Source organism: Aythya ferina (assembly GCF_964211825.1).
Source record: "Aythya ferina genome assembly, chromosome: 4".
Classification (NCBI taxonomy): domain Eukaryota; kingdom Metazoa; phylum Chordata; class Aves; order Anseriformes; family Anatidae; genus Aythya; species Aythya ferina.
Window position 1 is genome coordinate 55,503,124 of NC_140300.1, and position 23,990 is coordinate 55,527,113.

At 35.9% G+C, this 23,990-nt stretch overlaps 1 protein-coding gene across 12 annotated transcripts in view; it reads left to right on the forward strand.

Annotated features, from left to right (window-relative positions):
- Window positions 1-23,990, forward strand: part of TENM3 (teneurin transmembrane protein 3) — a 1,337,386-nt gene that overhangs the window by 522,582 nt on the left and 790,814 nt on the right. For all 12 annotated transcript variants that reach the window (XM_084518183.1, XM_084518194.1, XM_084518190.1 and 9 more), the window contains exon 6: window positions 3,192-3,357. The gene's annotated coding sequence lies outside the window, so the exon portion shown is untranslated. The remainder of the gene's footprint in view (window positions 1-3,191; window positions 3,358-23,990) is intronic.

A 23,990-nucleotide genomic window follows, 5' to 3' on the forward strand; every position in this document is an offset into this window, starting at 1 on the left:
GAAGTCAGACATAACAAATGAGAATTTCAGGCCCAGTGACAGTAGAGAGAAACCTGGGTGCCTTATATCCACACCTTTCAATCAAGTAATATGTGTATGGCAGTGGAATAAACTGAAGACACTCTGGCAGCCACGTAGACTTTGATCAGTTTTGTTCATAGATGTGGCTCATATTTCAGTAGCCTCTTTTGTCTAAGCTACTGATCTTCCCTAAACTTTACAGTGAGTGCTCAGTGAACTTAAAGAAACCTTTACTCGTTCTGCAAACAGATACTAAATACTCATGCTGAGCCACAGTATTTTTTTTCTTAAAACGTCAGATGCAGTCTCTTTGTTACTGTACTTTTTGTCTAGTGTCCTTCACGTTCTACAGGGAACAAATTATTTCTATGATCTCTTTGGCTATCTCTACAGTCTATTTATAATCACAGTACTTTCATTAATTCAGTTTTGTAGTAGAAATTAGCTTAAAGATACTCATTTGTGTATGCTTGCTTTATATTTTTGTTGATTTTTTTCTGATTTATGTTTTTGTTCTGTTGTAAATTATGCGTATGCTTTTTGTTGCTTTCATGGCAATTAAGATAGTTACACAATTAGAACTGATAGTTATGCTTTCATAAATCCCCTTAGCATGTCTAAAGGGAAGGCCAAGAAGTTCACTTTTTTTCTCCCATTAGTGGTACTGGGATAAAAAAAAAAAAAAGGCAGACAGGGGACTGCCTTAATTTTTGGCTGTTTGTAGGAGCAGTGTGCACCTTGGTAGATAGCTCACCGGTAGGAGCACGTAACATAGCCTTTGGTCGTGCTGCGCAGCGTGTGCCAAAGTGGCATCCAGCTAGATCTCAGATATGATTGTTACTGGTTGTGTATTTTGTCCAGTTCAGAGCATAATGGGTAGGCTCTGTGCAGTCTATGAACGTACTGTGTGCATGACATAACGGTGCAGCTATATATTGCATATTTGAGGTGTGGCGTGGAGGCATGTGTGAATCTGAGCTACTAAAGCCTGCCAAGATAATACTAGACAACTGCAGAAAATAACTGCAAAAAATACCAGTCCACCAAACTTAGTGTACTGGTAGTGCTCTTGGTATTGTTTGGTAGTGAAACTAAAGCCATTGTTTGCTTCTACTAGATCTCCAGTGGCATTGCCTCTCGCTGTGGAGCTTACTGGGTCCTGTTTGCACCTCTCTGCCAGTCAGAACTTTTCTTGACCCCACAGAATATGTGTGGTGCTGACCCATCTGCCTCCTACTTCCCCCTGCCCCTGCCTCCAGGGGTGAAAAAGCAGCTGTGCTGTCTCACCTCTCCCAGAGGCACACTAACTAGGAGAAGCAGAGTGCTGCTCAGAAGCAATGGAAATGGTGCTGCTTTGCTGCCCGGTCCTTTCTGGGTTTAATGCTAAAAGAATTGTAGTTTTCCTTAAAAGATCTCAATCTTCAGTCTCTCTAGGGAAAATCCCTAATAATAATACATCTCCAGTGGTCATTTAGAGCCAGAAATATCACTTTAAAACACAGTATGGAAAAATATTTCAAACACAAACAAAAAAGAACAGGGAAATGAACCTTTCATTCTTTCTGCAGAGAGGGATGCTACGTCACCCTAAAAGATATTGAGTAGCGTTGGGTTTAGATTTTAAACTCTGTAGGCAGTGACTTCAGAGATGACTTTCTGAAACAGTCTTGTCTTCTACTACCTTTTAGTTAATGTTGTGTGGTAATTCCTGGTATCCAAATCTAGAGAAGTGTTTTTCCATTCCTTTTTTATTAATTTGAAATTTAAATCTAGCAGTACTTGCTGTTTTCTAGACAACATCAAAAATACCTAGTAGAAGTAATCATTGCAATGTTTCACAGCAATAATGATCACAGAAAATTAGTGTTTTATGCATTATCAGATTCATAAACTTTTGCAAGGTTGTGAATATTTACAGTGGTTTGGATGAATGAAGGAGTCTTGCCAAGAAAATACCAATTCTTCAATAAATATATTCTTTAATTTTTTAGGGGATATATAAATAATGATTTTAAGAAACCATGAATACTTTTGCTTTGTTCATATTTTAATAGTATACTCCTCTTTGCTGTTTCAGTAATTAAGTTTTATGACATTCCAGAAAGCATAAATCCTGCTGAGATGTTTAAGTTTGGAGCAACCTCTTGATGTACAAACAAAATAAATAAATAAAAGACACTTACCCAGAATCTTAACAAGCTGTTTTGCTTCTACCTTTGAAACACAATTGAATGGTAAAGCAATATCGTCTCCTCAAACTGTTCTAGCCTTGTTGTTAACTAGAACCTCCTTTTGAAATTCATTGCCTTCAATTACATTTTTTAAAGAATTTTAATTATGTGCCTGAAAAGAATAAAGATGCTCCAGGCTCCATTTGTTTATCGTGGAAGGCCTAAAAAAATGAGGACAGAGCTTCCCAGCTCATGCAGGGGTTGCAGAGAGAGAGAGATGACTTTTAATTCGACAAGTTCAGAGAGATTTCTTAGTTTGACGCGCACAGCAGGGGGTCTTTGAGCGCCTGGCAATACTTCAGCATTCTGAGCTTTGAAAGTCTTTCCCTGCAGCAGAAATTGTATCAAAAGCCAATGATAATATTCCCTGCAAGGTAAAGGACCCTATTGAAGATTTCTAGAGCTGTTTATTTATTCATCACAGTTTTTTCTTTTAGGACATATCAGGTGTATAGGTAATAATTCAGACAGATGCTAGAAAAATATAATAAATAAATAAATAAATAGGAATCCCTCATTAATCCCTCACCTTTCCCTTAAGTTTTCCTTAGGCCACGTGCACCGATAAAATTCCCTGTCATTTCCTGCCACATACTCTGCATACAATCTTCACTTCAAATCTCAGCTTTTCCCTGTTTTTAACAGAATTGTCATTTCTGTCTGCCTTCTACCACCAACTGAGTACATAAGATGTTTATGGCCATTTCCTTCCACTAAACCCTCAAAGTGATTGATTAATTTTACAGAAGGATATTCAATTTCTTAGGGGTCTTTTTAAATCTTGTTTTTAAAGTAGATTTGTGATAACTGTTTCAAAGCCAAGATTAAAGCCTTATTTATATTCCAGAGATCAGAGTTTTATTGTTTTGGCATTACTTTTATTTGAAAAGTCTACACATATGTTTTTCTTTCTGGTTTTGTTTTGTTTTGTTTCTGCAGCAGAGCTGGGACTGTGAGACTACGACAACCTTTCCCTTGTGTAATGTCAATGTCGGCTATCACTTTGGCAGAATCAGCCAGCTCAGTGAAGACACAAAAACCCTGCTTCCCTCCTGTTTTTTCATCTGCTGGTGGCATTCAAAGTGACCTTCCCTTATAAATATTGGTGAGTGACCACATGGGGAAAACAGTTGCTTGGTGCAAAGAAACTTGTTTCAAAAAGCTGTGTTGACCTAAGTGTTTTCCTTTTTTCAAAGTATAAGGAAAAAAAAAAAAAAGGCATGTGCAGGTGGTTTGGTGGTGTTTTTTTCCCCCATTTTTTACTGTTTAATAATAATGTAAGGTATTTAACAACATGTATTTCTCTAGATTTATGAGCATTTGTAGGATGCTAGCATGTGTTAGCTACTAAAACTGTAGAAAATACTTCTTAATAGTACCGTTTCTAAGAGAGAGATACTTCCTGACAGCAAAACAAAAATCTCTCATCTCTTCCTGTTGCTTTGTGTTGGCTAAATGGTCTGGAATGGTATAAATTTATCATGATGCCCCAAATCTGGCAAGATGAGACTTTCCCAAGTGGAGGAATTAAGGAAGATTGCCAGAGGCTGCTTTCTGGGACCCTTCTGGTTTGGGAAGCATGCCTAGAGTGAAATCACAGCACTGCAGAAATTCTGATACCCACAGGGCAGTCCAGGAAAGCTGTGGTAACTGGAATAGTTCCATAAGGCTATCTAAATTACATAGTTTAGTACTCAAAAAGTTCTCAGGTCATTTGAGGCTGTCTCAGTTGATTTATCCTGTTCAAGACATCCAGTATGCCTAAAGAGGTTTTCAGTGTTGTAAACAGATGTGTAGATAGTGAAAGAGCCGTACATGGGTAAGGAATACTTACAGTACTGTAATATAGAATGCAACAAGGTATATACTCAGATACAAATAATATTTTACCTGGCTTGGAACAGTTTGGAAGCTGTAAATACACACAGAATCTAAGGCAGGAATTTTCTGAAGGATTACACATTTAATCTACAGACATTGCCATAAAGGAGTCATTTAGCTGACTGCCATTCAGTATTATCTACATTATTGCAATTTTCTCCTATTCAGACTACAGCCAGACGACTGTGATGTATCATTTATGACTATATGATAAGTAATGTTTGAATTTTTTTAATTTTTTTTAACCACATGTGTACTTGAAGTATGTCAATTAAAAGGATCTGAGAAACTTCAAAAGAAGTATTAATAGGAAAGTTATCATGGCATCAGCCTAACAAAATAATGCCTTTTCATCAAAGGAACACTTCCAGCAAAAGGAAAGGCTGATATATGTAGTGTATGTATATCTTGGGTAACAAACGAGGAGTAGTACTATGGTAAGTTCCTCAGCTATGCATTAGGATTGTCACTGCTTTCATTGGCTTTTATTTGTCAGGGACAGTATGGAGAAGAGAAGAAAGAGGGCAAAAAATTATCAGAATTGCAGAAATGTCTGTGCTTTATCAACATGCTTCTTCCCTTTCTTCCTTTCCCTCCCTTTGTTACATATTTTGGGGTTAACATTTGAGTACGCAGATAAATCAGTGTCAAGTTAAGGTTAAAGATTTAAGTCTTTGTCTGGATCAGAGATCATTGTAATAATGATTTCAGAAAATGAAGGAATACATAAATATTGTAATTGAATAAATACATTTTTACAGCTCTTTATCTAGTAACATTGTGCTAATCATAACCATATTCTACAACTTCTAGTTCAGTGATATATGGTGGTAAGTTTGCATCTTATTTAAAACATGGGAGTTTCAGAGCATACAAGTTCTGAGAAAGGACTTCTTTAATGTACTTCCAAAGTTGTCTGTCAGATTATTGTTATATTCTTACAGGATGTTGCATAGTTTTACAGTAGCTGTATGGAATAGCCTACACTTTGATCACAGTGTGATATTTAGCACGTGTAGCTGCTTTTCTTAAAAAGGAATAAAACAGGACTATATACAGTCCAACAGTTAAAGACTCAGCATTTCTTGTTTTCCGTGCAAGATTCCAAGTATAGACATACAGATCACAACTCATTATTTTGAATTATAATGACATTTTTGGAAGACTTATGAGAGCAACTGGTATACTAATAATAGGTAACTGGATAGTCATAAGCTCTGTTAGGACCACAGCAACTGCTTCATCCATCCTAAGGGAGCATAGCAGCTTTGTAGAGGCTAGGATGTTACATTCCTTGTAGATCAGAAAATGGTGGCTTTTTTTACTTTTGGCTGCATCCAGCATTAGAAAGAAGTGCCAGAAATTGCCAATAAATTCTGGTACCATGTTTTCTTGTTTTAATTTCTCTTTGAAACAACTGTGCATTCAAGTGTGATCTGCCAGATGGTACTATATTCAATAGTGTGCTGCTTCCCTTGCCTTTTCCACATACTTGGTATTTTGTTCACGTTTGACATTTTAGAAAGAGTAAGGGGGCTTTCTTCAAGGGAATTGAGAGGGGTAAAGAGTGATAAATAACTTTATTAAATATTACATAATTATTTATAATTCTTACTATAATAAGAGTAAGAATTTCATACTATAGGTGGGAATCCCACCTTCCCATGTTAAGAAGGTGGGATTCTTCGCTTTACCCTACTGTGTTGGAATGGGATTAATCCACATCTGGTTATGTAACTTTTTTCTTTTTTTTTTTTAAGTAACTGTTTTTTTCAGGAGGTTGGTGAAAAATCCAGTGTAAGCTCTAACACTGAAAGCTTAAAAGGCAAGTTTACCCCTTTGAAGCCTGTAGCTCTGAACTACAAATGAAGGCTTAATGAGGACACTTCCTTGCAGCTTGGTTCAGATATCGATTGATTGTGCACACTGCATTAACTTCCAGAAGTATAAACTACCATTAGTCTTAAATAGTGTTATTTTCACCTAAGTAAAGGGGAGAACAACACTGTTATAAAAGAACATATGTTTCTCTTTTTATCTGTAGGGTTTTTCTTCATTTTTATTTCTTTTTCTTGTGCCTTTCTAACCTTGTAGAAATTTGATTGAAATGGAATCATAACACTCTTGTTTTTTAAATAAAGTCACACAAACTGCCAACCTGCAGAAACACGATGCTTCAGGAGCTAGAACTAATAAAGCCAGATTTCCTGGGGAAATCTTGTTTTCTTTGTACTGTAAGGTCACCAATTTCAACTGCAACCCCAATTTCCCTATTCCTCTTGTCTCCTATTGCCCTCTTTGGCTGAGAGACAAGAGCTGTGCTTCATGTGCAGCTCCAAGAATGCTGAGCAGGCCAGCCAGCTCCTGTCAGAGTGCCTGAATTCTGCCTAAACTCAGCTCCCTCGGGTTGTTAATTTGGATCTCCATCCCTGAAACTTGTAGGGTCCTAATTATCTTTAAGACTTCCCTTTACTGATTTAGTTAACATTTGACAATCACCCAGCTGAAAAATTACCAAGTACAGGTAGGGAGACAGAACACACATACAGACTGGGATTTCAGACTTGGATGAGACTGAAATGTGCAGGCATTAAAAAAGATATAACAGGTAGCTGGGTTGCACGTGCTCCCATTAGGAGTAGGAGACAAAACGATAAAGAATTTTTCCACTAATGTTTCTTTTAGTTAAAAAGCAAATTTTGATGAACTGTACTTATGACTCTTAACTCCTTATTTGAACTTCTGTTTGTTCAAATAGTAGATAAATCACCATCTCCCTTCCCCCCTCCTACCTTTTAAGATTTTTAACTTAGAAAATATGAGAGTGAATTACTGATGGTGGCTTGAGATTTTACAGTGACTGTTTATCTAAATCATCCAAACTGCACATAAGTCCAAGTAATGAATAAGAATATGGAATACCAGTCAGTGATTATTACATAAAATATTCAGAGCTCAAATTCATAAATTGAATAATCAAAATATTGATATAAAAATCACAAAATTGCTATTAAATTCTTGAATAACACATACCAGCAATTTGTCAGGTAAATGTGTCATTAAAATTACTTCTAGCACATTTCAAACAAAAATGGGGGAAAAAGGAGATTTACATGTGGAAATCATGAAAGTAATTTTTTCATTTTCAAGCATTCTGATAAGATTATTTGTTGGATACAAGAAAAACTTTACCATGAGAATGATGGTACTTCTTCCTCTGTGAGGCAGTGGGACAAACTAGGCCCAAGCGTGGAAAGTGGTTGTGCAGCGGCAATAAATGAGAGGGTTCTGAGGAGGTGCCAAAAACATTTTGCGTGACAACATTTAGAAACCACTGGCAGATCATGTGGCACCACTTTCAGGTAGATGAGGAGCTGTCTTGTCTACTATTCAAACATCCAGGTCAAACTCATTATGCATATATTCTTGTTACTTTTCTACGGTTACACATCTAAGTTGAAATAAAGTATTTTACTGGTTTTCAAATACCTTATTGTAAGAGAAGAAATGAAAGGTTATTTCTGAAAATTATTTTGTTTTCTGCTTTTTATTTTTTCTTCTTTCAGTTTCTGCTTTTGCTTTATGCACATAACAAACTGAATTTTTACATTTTATGGTGACTGTACAAAGGGACTTCTGTATGAGCATCACAGAGTGGCATTGTTTAGCTTTCAAACATCTGCTGTTTGGACTGGCACCCAATTCTGTGTTCTGGGTTGTGAACCAAGTTGTGCATTTGAACATAAGACACGTTGAGTCTGGAGTCAGGCCTACTAGTCAGTAGAAAATGGGGGGAAAAGAGAGATTCTCTAGGTGTTATGTTCTTGGGCTACAAGGAGGCATCTTTGTCAGAGTACGAGTTGGAGCTAAATAGGAGTAACTGTGAGAACCGTCATGAAGGTAAGGGTGCCCATATTCACACCTAAGTTTAAGCTGCAGCTCGAGGACTGCTCAAAATGTTCAGTTTCCAGCCTTGCTGTGTCAGTCTGTCTGTCTCTGACTGCATGCATAGGCCTTCCCATAATGAGGATTGTGAGGGAAGCATCTAAATGAGCTTCATTTAGACACACAATCTAAACATCAGTTGCACAGAAGTCTCCTTCTCTATTCCTCAACAGCACTGAGAAACCTTATAAAATGCAAGGAAATGGATGGGGCAGAAAAAACACAATTGTGGTTTTGTGGTCTACGTAGCCTCTGTAGAGAAGAAAGGAGGGATCCCATTCCCAGCCTTCAGGGCTCCTCCAGCACTGTTTACTGAATAGTCATTGAAAAAACATGCTTCAGCTTAAGATCTTGTTATCTTACAAACATATAATATTTGACTTCACAAAAGTTACTGAAAATATACATTGTCACACTTGAATCCAGTGACAGCATTTCTTTTTCAGTGCTCATTCTGTCAGGTGTACAGCTTTTCTGTTTATGCTTTTCTATGGTTGCTTTGCAAAGGCATGGTTAAAAGGTGTTCCAGAACCTTGATTATTAAAGACTTAGTTAAAGAAACAACATGCATTTAATCAAAGAGCACTGGCAATATGAAGTTTTGCTTTGAAGTAACTCTTGTGATTCCTTGGCTGAAATGATGTTATCTTGATGTTGAATGCAAAACCTTCTATAGTCAGGTAAACCTTACTGAAACAGAGCAAATATACAAACAAACGGAACAAAATAATTGTCTGAAAAGGAGGAATTTAGGGGCAAGCGTATTTTCTCATTACCAGTTTGCTGTTTCTATTCCTGGCAATTTCTGATTGACATAGTCACTGCGTTCCTGTTAAAGAAAACAAAATGACTAGAGCATCAGTCTTCACTTAACACTTTTGGATTGTCAGTGAGCTGTGACCAGCTGACAGCAACCAGATACCAAACTGAAGGTTTGCCAGCCAGCAAGATGATAGAGGGGTACGTTAATAAGTTTCTTGCACAACTAAATGTTCAAGCAGTCTAAAGCAGACATGAGAGTTGAAGATAGCTTAAAAGAAGTGTATTTTTCTTTTACTGTCCCACTTTATCCACTTTCAAAGTTCAGCAAATACACTGCTGAAATGGAGGATCATGTATTTCTACTTTTTTTTTTTTTTTTTTTAAAAAAAAAAAGACAATTCCCTTTCCAGTTCACATGTCAGTCAGAGAAAAATGCAAAAGGCATTTTTCTAAAGGCAATATATATCCAATTTGAAAATGATTTTAGACATTGAGGAGTCTATGATTTATTTGTTTTCAGTTTTGAAAATTCACCTCGTTGCTTGAGAACTTTCAAAAATAGCATGAAGTGATTTATTTATTTTTATTAAATCATATGATACTTTACTGAATGTTACATTAGTAGCAAATTGAGGTCCAAAGCCTGAAGCAATCTTAATTCCGGAAAGAGTTCCACTGCAGGTAAAATCATTTTCAAAATGTGGATGGTTATAAAGGGGAGGCCTTTGCTCCGTTGTGAAATGCCCTGACTGTGTTAGGGCAGAAGTGTACCGGGAGAATACTGAGGTCAAACTAGCTTCAGGCATTGATAAATGCTAAGTTACCAGGAGCTGAACACTGGGAGAATTTATTTTCCCATCCAAGTGGTTCTTTTGCTTTCTTTTTCAAGAAAGAAACTGATTCAAATGAATGCACATCTCTCTCTCTCTCTCTCAAAAAAAAAAAAAAAAAAAAAAAAAAAAAAAAAAAAAAGACAACCAACCCCCCAAAAACACCACTATTCTTCCTTTGAAAGACTCCTTAAGTGTTTTATTTAACTGACTGGTTCTTACAAGCTCTTTTAAAAAGGAAATTAACTGTTAATATCCTGGGAGGTATTTGTGTTAAAGGTCATATTAAACAAAAGGCAAATCTAGACTATCTGAGGAGTCTGGAGAAGATGTTTAATGCAAATTTTCTTGAAAAAAAAGATGAGTGTCACTGCAGGTCATCTCTGAATATTCTTGTTGGGCTTTCTCTGTTGGATATGCAATCTCAGCTAAATGTTTTGAAGAGGAGGAATCAAATAAATTGCCCTATTTTGGGTTTTTCTCATCTGTATACAGTTGTGCAGGTCTAGTAGACCTGAAAATTGCCCAGAGACAAACTTTTAAAAAATAGAGTGCTTTTGAGGCAGAAAATTGCTTTTCTGCAGCATGGTCTAAGGGACAGGATGTGACAGGAGGAAAAGGAATTGTCACTATGTAGCAATATTGTAAAGCATATCTTACATAACAAAAAGGATCATTTGTCTCTTTTTTCTTTCGTTTTAAACTAAAAAAGATTTAATTGAAACAGCTGAAGGTGTGCCGTAGACCGAGAAATAGGCATTATAATTTACAATTAAAACTGAAAGTTCCTGCTTTAACCCCCCCTGTAATAGCTTGAAGTAGTAGAGTGCATGTGAAACGTATACCTGCCCACTTCAGAAGCCTTATTCTCCAAAGGGGAAGTAAGAAAAAGCAAAAAAGCTCATTGTACATGCATGTCAAATATTAACGTGATTCTTGTAGTATAATAAGAAAAGAAAGTGGTTTGTGCTTTTGATTAGCCTCTTGATGTTTGAGAGTGTTTTTGTATGGCTTAATTTGCCTTTTTATGGCAGTTTGTACATATAAAACAAAATGAGGAGAGGAGTGGAGGGGGAAAGAAATGTGCCATTTATATACTAAGGATACGAGGCCTCCTTTGGGCCCATTACACATTAATGGGTCAGCTGAGATTTATTAGGATATGTATATTAATCTTTATACACATTCACATACTATAATTGTTCCTTTGGTACTATAATGTGATTAGCTGTGAATTTGTGCAATATTAACAATAATATGGATTTCCATATTACAGAGCAGTAATAACAAATGGTTATTAAAAATGCATGTAAAGTATGGGATGTGAAAGCACTTCCTAACTCTCAGTAATCCGATTATGTTCTGTTGTTTTTAAATACCAAAATGGTTAAGGTTTTGCAGTAAAGTGAAATCTTACGTGAGAAAAGCAGAAATTTTATGTTCCACAGAACAGAATGAATGATTTTAAAACTGAAAGAAAAATTACTGGTTCTTTCACATGGAGACCTGATGTAGATTTTTGCATTATTATCATTTAAAAATATAGCACAAAATAGAATACAGAAGGTAAGAGTAATGTCCAGTAATAAATTTTTCCTAGTTGGATGCTCTCCTATACCAGAGTGGAGTTCAGTGTGGAAAGAACTGTCTAGGATTTTTGCTACTTGCCAGCCAGCCAGATCAGTATCGATACCTATACACTTCAACACTGAGAGGACCTTCCCACCTCTGTCTCAAATGGTATAAAAATAATTTTATCCATAGGGCAGTTGATGTGTGATACACAGATATGTGTACAAATATACACACACATGTCCTTACAGTACAAAATATCCTTACAAATATAGTAAGGGAAAGCTGTTAATTTTACTAGTAAAGGTAATTATTTTTTGCTTTCTCACATGGTAAAAAATAGAGCAGCCACTTTGATTTCAGATAGAGTGCAGCAGTAGTAGGTCTGGATGGCATGGGTCTGTATGTACTCCTCTGTTACTCTGCTTCTGCTCTGTGATCAGAAATGACAGAAGTTCCTGAACTTGTCTTTGAGTGAGACAAACACCATCTAGACCTTTCTACCTTCTTTTGATGGGACGCGTGCTTCTTCCTGGAGGGAGGAGGAAAAAAAAAAAAAAAAGTCAGGTTTTCCAGTCTTACTTCAGCTACTGAATTCTGTCCCTTCCCTGTCTTGCCACCAAGCATTTTCTCCATCTGGTCACTTCACCAAATTATTGGGATTATGTGAAATCAATCTGGTTGTATATCTGAGTATTGTAGAGTTCTGAAGTAAATCAGTGCTATCACAGCAATTCAAACTTATTTTTCTGTGCATATCTTTCATTGTATCTTCCCTCAAAGAAGATACTGCACTTAAGTTCCACTTAGCATGTTTATAGGATATAGTTCCCAGGATATGGTCTTTAAATTCTGGACTTTCTTAGGAGTGTTCTGAGGGAGTGTTACTTGTCGGAGATCGTTCTAGCAAAACTCCAGTAAACAATGAGAATTAGGAATATTTATTTCTTGTATGTATATGTGAATTAAGTAAAAGACTCTTTAAGAAGCAAATACAAACTGGTGTGAAGAAAGGAACCATAAGTATGTTTTAGAACCAAGATGAAAGCCAGAGGAACGTGACAGAGCTGCAGTCAGGTAATTACCGATTGTCTAAAGAGTGTTTTACTTAATCTTTCTACCGCTGGCCTGTCTTGGGCACATGGTGCTTTTTTATAGCTTCCAATGCCCTTTTGCCATTAAGATCTAGTCCAAATAGTAGCAGAATCAATGCATCTTCCCTAGCTTCATAATGAGATTTGCTATGTATTTTGAAGTGGTGTTCACTCCAGATGTTGTAATAGATGCAAACATCTCATTGCCTTTACACTGCTTGGCCCTTAAGAATCCTAGAACCTATTTCTGATGGCTGAAAGTTCATCACAATGAAGTAAATTGTGCTCAGGTGTCTATGACTCAGAACTGGATTGTATATCTTCAGGCCACAGAATTGGTAGACAACATTGCCAATAGCAGTTGTGAAAGGAGTGAAAAATTAGGAAGGAATTAGGATTAGGAATGAATGAATACCAAAGACACAATCTATTCCTTTCTTCATATCCGTTTTATGGTCTGGTGCTCACAAGGTTTAGTAACAGTAGAATACGATGAAAATTCAGCACACTATGTATCTGTAAGTTAAGGGCTACATTAGATATTTGTCCTCAATATTCTACTAGTTCTATAAGAGCTAATTCTTAGAAGTATGTGAAATGAAAGAACAAAGGTATGAAAGAATTAAAAATTATTTTTAGTCAAACATCGAAATTTATTAATCTTCCCACTCTACAAATAAACATGTCCATTCAGTTTTCCATCTAGAGACAGGAACTATGTGGAATTCCTGATTAAGAAAAAGCTTGCCAAAGTAGTAACAAACTGTGTTGTTATTAACATAATAGCAAATAATTACTTGGCTATTGTGATATTATTTTTTTTTCCATGATAATGGAATCCTGATGGTTTCATCAGGAAGATGAAACAGAACAGGGTACATCTGTTTCCCAAGTGTATTTCAGTGTTTCTTGTGTGTTTTGATATTTCTTACGTGTTTCAGTGTTTCTTATGCTTCATCTCTTTTTCTCCTGCATTTATTCCTCACACAAAAATAATCCTGTTTTAGTTTCTTTCCAGCTTGTCAAGTTTACTGTGTTCCTCTTGAGTTGGGAACTTTATTGCACGCAGTATTCCATACAAGATTTTGAATAAAGAACTGTCTGTTGGAACACCAATAGCTTGCTCCTGAAAAGCAGTAACTCATCCAGAACCTGTTCATATAAAGTCCGGATATTTTTCCCTATGCCAGTTACTGTGTTTTTATCAACCTAATTTCTTTTGCTATCGTACCTGGCTTTTACCTTTGCTGCTTCGAGTAAATTGTTTATTCTGTAGTTAATCTTTAATATGTTGAATATCACAGGCTTTGGCACAGGTTTCTTTGGTATTCGCCTGTTGTCTCTCTCCTTATTGAGGAGATTGACAACTTCTGTTTTCAGTGTTTTTTGTTTTTTTCAACCAGTTATTTATACATGAGAGGAACTCTATTCTTATCCTATGATAGCCTAGTTTTTCTAAGGCTCTAGTCTTTTGAACCAACTAGTTTGATCCAAGTTTGATCCAAACTTGCTGTTGTTATTGGAAATTGAAGCAGATGGTATCCATCAGATCAGTCATATTTATTTGCTCATTGATGCCTCCAAAGAACACATCAGTCAGGATTTTCTTTTGTTTCCCAATATTTGTGTTAATTCATTTGCCCTTTGATTCTGTAGTACACCTTCTACAATTTGTCACATTGACATAGATTCACTCTTTGGTGATAGTTTTAAGTTTTATAAGTAGATTATACATTGTGGTTGATGGTGCAAAACCTTACCGCATTGAAGGCAGAAAATGACTCATTTTGGCCTCATCTTCTATAAATGCTCCTTCTCCAACTTCACTGTCTGTTGGTCCTACAGGCTTTCTGATAGAATGTGTCCTTGGTATGCGTGGGATATAAAAAGTTTTTTTCTTTTTTTTTTTTTTTTAATGCATTAAGAAGGTGGTCCTCAGACTTTGTTTGACCTTTTTTATTGTGTCCTTTTTAAACCAATAATCGTATAATCTCAAACCTGAATGAGTTTTCATGGGCTCAAAAAAGCTACTCACAGACTTTGGGAATACTGTTTTGGCATATTTCCATTTTCTGCTGCCATATTCAGAAATCTTACAAAATGAACAATGCTAAAAGTAACTTACGTATAGGATTTCTAGCTGATTTATTTTCATACAAACTATGGAAAGGACACCCACCTTATTCCTAGTCTTAGTAATATGCAATTTCAGCAGACGGACTTTTGTCATGCATTTTACATGAAGATGATGAGCATTCTATTGTATTCAAATGATTGTAGAATTGCTGTAAAATGACATACAGCAGGTGGTGGGCCAGTGTCATTTGGAGAACGTCTCTCTGAGATGCAACTTGAGCTGTGAATGCCTCTCATTGATTTACCATATTGCTTCAAGGCAAATCCTCTTTGCTTGCTTATCTATTCCATTTTATTTTGGTGCAAATTGATGCCTTATTTTCAATTCATATTTGGTCTGTCTTTTGCTTCTTCGTATTAATTTGTGGCTGCAAAAGGAAACAAGTAAAAGGCAGCCATTAAAACACGGTTCTGTGCCGTGTAGTTTCAGCAGCAAGTTGGGATAGTCCAAGACCTGTGTTTAAAAGTGGCTTCTGCCATGTGTTTTTTGCTCCTGCCTTGAAAGCTTTTTCTTCTAAATTTGCTGTAACCTAGCTAAACTTTTTTTTTTTTTTTTTTTTTTTTCCCCCCCGCCCTTTGGCATTTTACCTGTATCAGACTATTCTGCTAACTGTTGTGAATCCTTCTTCAATATTTTACTTTGTAAGTGCTATCTCATAATTTTTAAGGCATCTTTGGGAAATGTGTATAGCAAGGGTATACATGTATATCAATAGGGATGCTTACGTACATTATGGATTAAGTTCTATTAATAATAATTAATCTCAGTTTAAAAAAATAAGTATGTATATGCATTACTATATTGGAGAAATAGATTACGATCATTTAAAGTTGTTTACCTAACTGACATAATCAGTGTTGTAAAATAAAAACCATTTTGTGTAATGAAATTACATAACATTGGCTTTAATTGACTTTCAGCAAATTATCATTATCTGTTTAGTTTATATTTTCAGATACCTGATGTAGAGAAGAACATTTTGTAATTGTGAACATACTGTTTCAAATAGAATGAAAGAGAAGATTGAAACACCTTATCATGTAGCATTGTTTATGCAGTCATATTCCTGTCATACTATTGAATCTTAAATCGAGATATTATTTTGGAAACTTTGGGAACTTCATAAATGCTTCATAATATTTACAAAACTATAAAACTGTTCAAAATAGCTTTGAAGTTAACCCCTTTGCTTTTCCCTGGAAGGGACCACATTGGATGTTTTGCAAACACTGCAGAATGTATTGAGCTTAGATCTCCAATGGAACTCCACTGCTTCATACTTACCCTTATACAGCAATTTCAATTCACAAGCAGGGTCAGGTGTATTTTTTTCTTGATTGATCTTTGATTTTGAAATGCTTATTAATCTTATATTAAATCAGGTTAATATTAAAAACATTTTCATATTTTGAAAATACCTTATTGTCTGCTGATCAAATTCATTTCCCAGTGTTCTAGCAGACTTTTTGGCTATTTCTTAGAGAAGGGAAGTGCCGTTTCTGACTTAGACAAAGAAACTGTTTGGAAGTGTTATTTATGTGTTACAGATCATTTTCTAAACAAGTTCTGCTTAAAATATAGTTCATAGTCTCACAGTGTTACCACACTCTTAAGAGTAAGACACTCTTTTATAGGTGTAATTTTTAAGGCACAGGGGTACACAGGGACAGGACAGGTATCCTTCTTCAACAGGTGCTATGGCCTTGTACTGGTTACCTGACACAGGCTAGAGTTGCTGCTGCTGCAGCCCCGAGTAAACAGCAATCAAAAGTAGTGAGACTTATTGTATCCTTTGCTGCCATAGGCCAGAAGGGAGCTTCTGTTGCTGTTAGCTGGAGTTACAGACACTACCAATTTCCTCTGATCTCAGAACACTCTGGCACATCACTTACACCTGGCAAACAAACCTCATGTGCTAATGGTATTCGCTGTGTGTGAGGACTTATACATATCTATACCCCATGGGACAGCATGGCCATGTTCAATTACTCCTAAAATTCACAGCAGTCACTTACTGATGCATGTGACATATAATTTATACAATGATCACATTTTAAAATGTGTGAACTCTTCTTGATGACAAAATTACAGTTCCTCAGTATTCTTAACAACACTTTGAATGAGCAGATAATATTATCAAAAGCACGGCTGGAAAATTCTCACATCTTACAAATTCTCATATCTTATTTGTATAGAACTCTAATTTGAAAATTATATTCCTCTGTTTCATAAAATAGTGATCTTCTAAATTTTCTCCAAACTCGCTACAGATGTTCATGTGTCTGTTAGAGCTCAAAATAGGTTAAAATTAGGACATTTGTAATGTATATATCTGTGGGTGTGGTTGTATTCAGCAAATGAGTCAAACTGCAGCAGCTTGGCTAGAGAGATCAGCTCTGATCCTTGTACAGCCTAGGTAGAGAGGAAAAGAAAAGGACCAAAATTCACGGTGTATAAGCACATAAACATTTCCTTTGGACAAATCTAATCTTATAGCTTGGCACCTCGCCATGCTGTTTAAACAATAATTATAATTCTTATTTTCTCCACCTTTTGTCTTTTTTTTTTTTTTGGGGGGGGGGGAGGGGTGGTGGTGGTGGTGGTGGTAGGACCACTAATTACTTTGCTTTGAAAGCACTAGCAGTTCCTGACCCCTACAGAAACAGGAAGAGGGATGTTTTGTGCTTCTGATGGCCCAGATTTTCTGAAGCACTGATCTATCCCAGCACACAATACAGGTTTAGGAAATTACTTTTCAGGAGACATATGTGCTTTCCAAGTAACAATAAAGTAAACAGTGCATTTCATATGATGAGATGCATTAATTTACTTTCAACATGACTAACTTGAGATCTGTATCAAGGCAGCTTTATAATGTGTTGTGTTTTTTTTTGTATACATATTTTGTGATTTGTTCTTCTTTTACCTAGTTATGAGGTTATGCCTTCTGCTTGCCATTAAAACAGCATTATTTTATGACTGAAAACTAAATATACCTTTTTATATTTGCATCTATAGATTATTACTTCTCTGCCAATAGGTTCATAAGCACAGATATGTTTAATTTTGTATGATATTTTCAAACTTTTCGAAGTAGTATCATTTATTATTCTAGCCACTTGAAGCCTTCTAGACCAATTTATTTTTAAAAACATTTATATTATTTATGGCAAGGAACAGGCTGTAATGTATTTAGCAGAGAACTGTAGGCTCTCAGGGTGAACAAAAGAAAGATAAAATGTCTTAGGATTTTTCACCTCTGTTCTGTCAGAATAAAATCTGACTTGGTTTGGAGACAACCTACATGCAGATGTTCTCTACCCACCGACCAGCCCAATGGAGCTTGCTTTTGACTCAGCTGGATATTGCTGCTGTTTTCAGATACAGAGTTATCCTCTTTGATTTTGTACTGTATTACTGGATAAAGAGCAGGGAGAGAGGGGTGAGGCACACAGTAACTATGTTGCTGTCCTGTTTATGGTTTGACCGTAATGTTTTTGAGACAATCACAGCTTTTGTTTATTATTAAAAAAAAAAATAAAAATTACTTTAAGTACATCACTCATACTGAGTAATACTAAATGTTCTTGAGTATGAAATCTAAAAAATCAGCTTGTAATCTATTTTTAAAGTATGATTTCAAACTGATCAGAATCACAATTAAACTTCAATTCAGAAAACAAAGAATAGGTTGGACTCTGCCTTTATGAATGTTTAGGTATTCTCTATCAGTGATTTCCTTTGTAAATTATATAATCATTGCAAGCCTCAGTTTCTTTATGTTATATGGGATTTGTGTTCTTGAGTGATTTTAGGATCGCTGGGCTCAAAGCTGTAGTACCTAAATATAAGTACATAAATCATTCAATTTCTACATGAATATAATTTCATTTCTAACCAGTTTGTATTGTTCATGTGTCCTGGCAAGACAAATGTGAAGAGGAAGGCTACTGGAGACCTCTCCATTGTGTGGGAACAGGAATATCCATGGAGAAATACTGTTTAGTTAAATGAAGATGATTATTTTATCCAGTTCCTCTAGGGAAGCATATATTCTACATTCCTCGTACCTTCCCAAAAAAATTAATTTACCAGAGGGATCAAAGAGGAACTCTTTCAAGCAAGGGTGTTTACATATCACTGTTGTGTCCCCGGTTTCTGAGTGTCTTTCAGGCAGAGCTAGACATGGAATATTTTTTATCACAAGCATGTAACACCTTCAAGTGCCATCAGAAATGCTAATGATACACGATTACAGCCAGGATTTACTTTTGCCTTTAGAAGAAAAGTTCTTCATGCAACTTTTTCTCAGTGACAGTGAAATTCACCTATTGTGCCTTGTGCTAAAGATGACAGAGAAAATACAACTACTTAATTAGAAAGGAAAAGTTGGATGTTTTCCTACTTCCATACTGATGAATATTTGAGTTTAAAAGAAAATAGCAAATAAAATCAAAATCTACCAGGTGAGAAATTGGCTATTTCAGTTATTGTCCAGAGTTACATGTATTTGAATAGTTTCATTTCTTTCATTTACCTTGTCCACCAGAAGAAGTGAACTGCAAGAAAAATGTTTCTTTTCCTTATCTCTGTGCACGAGGATCAAGCTTCATGCAATGTAAGTGACTGAAGAGAATGGAAAAGAAATTCATTTTTCACCTAAACACTTCTGTAATGTTATACAAAGGAAATAATCTTTTTTTTTCTATGTGAGCCTTTGATGAAAAAAAAAAAAAGTAACAGAAGATAGTTTCATTTAAAAATGTACAGTGTCTTATTGTCATATTGTCTCTTACCAGTGTGCTGTAAATCACAGTACAGGCTGGCTTCCCTTGGAACTGAATAAGTGAAAACAAAAGCCAATATTAACATTATTAACTATTAACTAGCAGGTGTATTTTACTTTTCCATTACCAATGGTAAAACATTATTTGACAAAACATGCACTTCTCTGACTTTTCAGTGTGATCCTCTTTGTGGACCCACTTAGAATTTTCCAACAGTGGGAACTGTAATACATTGCCACACACAAAAAGACATAAATGGGTATATTTGATTGATCATAAAACAAAATATATATTTCTCCTTCCATACAGACTTCCACAGGCTAAGCTACCAGGCCATTTTTTTGCTGTCCCAGAGCAAAATCAATCCCTTGCCAGTGTTTCCCTCTAGAACAAGTACCAACTTGTCTCGAATCTTCTACTTAATTATGTTATTTAAGTTAAACTCAACCATTTAGGTCCATACTTACTTAAAGTTTTCTTTTCTGTATCAGACCTGAAAAATACTGTGTGCCTCAAAGCCAGCAGTTAATTACGTGAGCTAGAAATGGGCTGGGCATTGAGTGGTTCCTTTGTCATTGAGTTCAGGGCACACAGCTTCTTTGAACATAAGACCATTAAGGAGAGAAAGTGTCATGTCGGTGAGGAAGAGTATTAGTACTTCTACAGTTACTACTGTTAGGATTTTAGATTTAACATTTGGAAGATCGTAAACCAGCTTAGTAGAGGAATAGTACTAGTACTATTATAATAACTCTTCTTAGCAGAAGTAGAATATGCCAGCATATTTTTAATGGAGCTGCTACAGGACCAGAACATTGTTTGAAGAATCAAAAGGACAGTTTTTGCTTCAGTAATTTCAAGTGCTGTAGAAATTAATATATATGCACCAATCTGAACTCTGTTAAATGAAGGTTAGTAAGTATACCTACTTTATTGCTGTATTTCTACTCTGCAGAGCACGTTTTTTTAACCAACAGAAGCATCAAAAATTCAATGATATTCCTATTACTGCAATTCAGAGAGTCAATACAAAATAAAACCTAAAATATTTAACTGTGAAGAAAATGGAATCACCCAGTTAAAAACTTTGCATTTTATAATGATAATAGTCTGAGTAGGTATTTAATCCACATATAATAGGAAAACTACCTTCAGGAGATACTTGCATTCACCAAACCAAAAATACTTGTTTTTCAGGCAGCTGTAGGCACAATTTGTATATTACGTATATTTTTTTTCAGAGGCATTCCATAACTTGTAGTACCTGCATTTCTTTTTCTGTTTTTCCCTAATGCTTCCTACATAGCTTTCCTCTAACCAAAGAACAGCTCTGAATTTATACGTGTTAAATTATTTAAATCTCTTTGAACATGTGACTTTGATACAATTTCAAATAAAAGTAAGCTACCTCCTTTAATTCCTTATTATACAAATTCATAATTTATTGGTAATAAATGAGAATTCTTTGACGCTAAAAACAGGCTCTCCATTACTGTGCATCATAAAGTTCGCCGCTTTCTTTAATAGTATTTTTTTTCTTACATTTTTCCTGTAAGAAAGTTGCTGGTGACCTTGACGAAGTCACTTTGCTTCACTGTGCTTTCATTGTGTGTTAACAAGGATAACTTTTTATTATAATCCTTGTAGTTATTGAAAAAATCTAAGTCAAATAGTATGCATTCCCTTTCATTACAAACATGATATTCCATGTTGTTATCAGTGTTTTCAGGATTCAACCTGGGGCAAAAGAAGGGTTGCAATGAATTCCTTGTCACACCATTGCTGTCTGTTTGGGGATTTGTGTCAGCTTCATGGTCCAAAATGGCAGATGCTCATTGCAACAGGAATCTGGTTCAGCCAGGTTCCCTGTGTCCTCCCATGTAAAATCAGCTTTGATTTATCTGAATGAACCGTAGTAATGCTTACAAATGCAGTATAGACATTGTTTTTATATAGCTGTTAAAAAATACATTTTTAAAAGTATAGTTAAGAACATATTAGGAATTACAAATATCTGTCTTCCTACAGTCTGCTTACATACACAGATTGTAAACCATTGAAGGTGTTTTTACATATGTAGTTTATATGTTATATATTGTCTTTGTCTTCTATTTTGTTTCAAGGCTACTCAATGGGAACAGTGTTTTAGCTTATTTTGGAAAGGTTAGCAAATTGCCCAGCATTGATTATTTGTTATGGAATATGGCCTTACAAACTTGTCGATTCTAGAAACACAGATATGCATAAAGTAGTGAAGAAAATCTATTCAGTCTTTACAATTCAACTTACAATGACGATTTGCTAAGCGTTGTTATGACAAACCGTTGACGTGTTATCTGTAGGAGAGAAAGGAAATATTGAATAAAATCAGTCAGAAGGATGTTTTTTAAAAATGTGATTGGTTAAGACAAAAAAAATGTGAGAATAAGTCTCTTGAAGGAAACAACCATGAGGACAAATTAACTGAAGTCTGTGGTCCCTTCAGGTGTTTGGCCATGTTTGGACTCTGTGCAGCAATATTGTCTTAGCATCCTGAAGTTTTTTTTGTAACCTGTATCCATGAGGGACTACTTGGAAACCATGTGCCTTTGCATTCTTTCCACACAGTGAACAGAGCTTTGGTTTCATCTTAATCCCTCTCATCTCTTGACCAGATCAGAGCTTTTATTCTTCATGTTCTTGAAGTCTGCTGTAGTCCACTATTCTTTGTAGCACATTCATGATTCTGCATTAGCTATCTGCTTTACCTTCTCAGCCTTGCACATTTCTTTTCCTATCTTTTCCTTTAAACCAAACTGAATTCCTAGCTTCATACACATGCCTTTGATGTTGTGTGACTCTTTGAAGCCTGCCCAAACCTGCTCCAATTTCTTTGAAGAAATCAGGGAAACTAATGTTGTCTCGACCCTTCTCTTAACTCTGTCATGCCATCTTTGGAACAGAACATGAAGAGATGCTGGCATCTGAGCCACTTCAAAAGCCACAAAAGCATCCTCACTTAAGTTACTGGCATGTGGAAAAAAGAAACATGGCATGAGGTATTAAACTTAGCTTTCTTTACTACCAGTACACCCTTGTAGTTCTTCTTTGAGCACAAAATTCCTCAGAAGGAAATTTCATAAGAAAAACCCACTGGGTACAAGTGAATTTCCCCCTGCATGCGTACACAAATATTTATCATTTTTAGATCAGTGTGCATGGTCTACAAATTCTGTAGTGCTGATTCGCAAAGTACCCTGGCATCCTTGTGCAGACTCCCTAGCTGCTTACAGGGATGCTTATGTTCAGTCCTCAGCTGAGGACTGAATCATTTTAACACATTCGAAGTAGAAATGGAGTTGAGGGGATGATTCCCTATTACTTTTCCTCTCCTCTAACTGTTCATCTTCTTGAAGTACAGCAGACTGTCATTGCCAAGGTCACTGTGCATCCCAGATCTCAAGTCTGGGAAAATCAAAGAGGAATTTGTTTCTCCTTAAGCTTTCTTTGGAATCATCTCACTTAGTAGTGGATATTCTCTACAATTTATTTTTCCTTACTGGTAACATCATTACTGTGAAGATACTCATTTACTGAAATATTCATGCTCTCCTGGACCCTGCATGGGTCATTTGGTAAAGCCCAGATTCGTGGGGTGATCTACCTAGAAGAATAGATAGATGAGGCCAGGAGAAAATGCGTGCATTTTCTTTCTTCATTGTCTACAGTAAGCTCCAGAAGGAATTAAGTTAGACCCATTTCTTTTAGAGGATATGAAGAAACTGAGGTTTACTAATGTAATTTTCCATTGTTCATCAATTTTACATTGGAAGTGGGTTTGCTAATATCGTAAATAAGAGTAATGATTTCAGATAAATTCTTTTTGAATCTCATCCTACCAGATTTTAGGAAACACCTTGAGTTTTTCCTGCGTTAAGGTAAACTTGTGTCTGAAGAAGGACACCGCGTCAGGGTGCTTTTGATGCCTTTGACAGCATGGTGTGATCAATAGTGGCAGCAGTTGCCCTTCAAAGATACTTGTCCCCTGGCAGCTATACTATCAGTGCTGCAAACCATGGCTTCAATTAAAAACAAACAAAATAAATAAATAAATCATAAAAATACAGTGAAGGGAAGCTCTTATGGCAGCCACCATTATATTATTTTTTTCAAGTGTTTTTCAGGTTTTCAGTTTGCCTGTCAAAATGCCACCACCTGTGGAAGACTTTGCATACCATACTCTACAGCTACATGGTCAAGTTTCTGGACGTGCCATCTTTTAGCTCTCTGAGACTTTTCTCACAATATTCACCTCAGTACACATGCGATTGTGGTTGCATTTACAGACCATAGAACAAAGACCCTTAAGAGATGAAAGGAGTTTTATGACTATCCTATCTGTATTCACAAAAAGTATTTCATGCTGAATTCTTGTTTCATATTTAAGAATCTAAATGCTTACACTGTTCACTATTCCCCTTGCTTCCACAAGGGAGGTTGGTTTGCAACTCTTGCGCTCTGCAGGAACTTCCATAGCTCAGTTTTCACATCAGAAATACCTGCAAATCTTGCTAGGCTACTATTAGTTGGCCTATTGTCAGAAACGAACAATTCATGTCCTTTATCTTCTTATGTGACAGCCTTTTGAATCTTTTGAATCCTCTCTTCTGCATTTATCTGTGAAAACAGCCTGTATGATCTCTCTCCTCTGCAACAAGTATAGCCGAGATTCAAGTTCTTACAGTTAATTC